This window comes from Arachis duranensis, chromosome 3 (assembly GCF_000817695.3).
Source record: "Arachis duranensis cultivar V14167 chromosome 3, aradu.V14167.gnm2.J7QH, whole genome shotgun sequence".
NCBI classification, from domain to species: domain Eukaryota; kingdom Viridiplantae; phylum Streptophyta; class Magnoliopsida; order Fabales; family Fabaceae; genus Arachis; species Arachis duranensis.
The window spans coordinates 86774698-86775500 of NC_029774.3; the positions used below are offsets into that span (position 1 = coordinate 86774698).

Consider the following 803-nt stretch of genomic DNA (forward strand, 5'->3'; position numbering starts at 1 on the left):
GTCCCATTGTTCACAGGATTCCTTTCAGAAGTGTACATGAATTGGTTATTTGCAACCATTTCAATCAGCTCTTGAGCTTTTGTAGGCATCTTCTTTAGATGAAGAGATCCTCCAGCAGAGCTATCCAAAGACATCTTGGACAGTTCAGACAGTCCATCATAGAAAATACCTATGATGCTCCATTCAGAAAGCATATCAGATGGACACTTTCTGATTAATTATTTGTATCTTTCCCAAGCTTCATAGAGGGATTCTCCTTCCTTCTGTCTGAAGGTTTGGACATCCACTCTAAGCTTACTCAACTTTTGAAGTGGAAAGAATTTGGTCAATAAAGCATTGACTAACTTGTCCCAAGAGTTCAGGCTTTCTCTAGATTGTGAGTCTAACCATGTCATAGCTCTGTCTCTCACAGCAAAGGGGAAAAGCATAAGTTTGTAGACCTTGGGATCAACCCCATTGGTCTTAATAGTATCACAGATCTACAAGAATTCAGATAAAAAATGATGAGGATCTTCTAATGGAAGTCCATGAAACTTGCAGTTCTGCTACATTAGAGAAATTAATTGAGGCTTAAGCTCAAAGTTGTTTGCTCCAATGGCAGGGATAGAGATGCTTCTCCCATAGAAATCGGGAGTAGGTGCAGTAAAGTCACCCAGCACCTTCCTTGCATTGTTGGCATTGTTGTTTTTGGCTGCCATGTGTTCTTCTTCTTTGAAGAATTCGGTCAGGTCCTCTAAAGAGAGTTGTGCTTTGGCTTCTCTTAGCTTTCTCTTCAAGGTCCTTTCAGGTTCAGGATCAGCTTC

The 803-nt window shown here is 40.7% G+C and overlaps 1 non-coding gene across 1 annotated transcript; it reads left to right on the forward strand.

Annotated features, from left to right (window-relative positions):
• The first annotated feature begins 188 nt into the window (after positions 1–188).
• LOC127746428 (small nucleolar RNA R71) lies at positions 189–296 on the forward strand. The gene has a single exon (XR_008008047.1). It is a non-coding gene; the product is annotated as a small nucleolar RNA R71 (small nucleolar RNA).
• Positions 297–803: the final 507 nt, after the last annotated feature.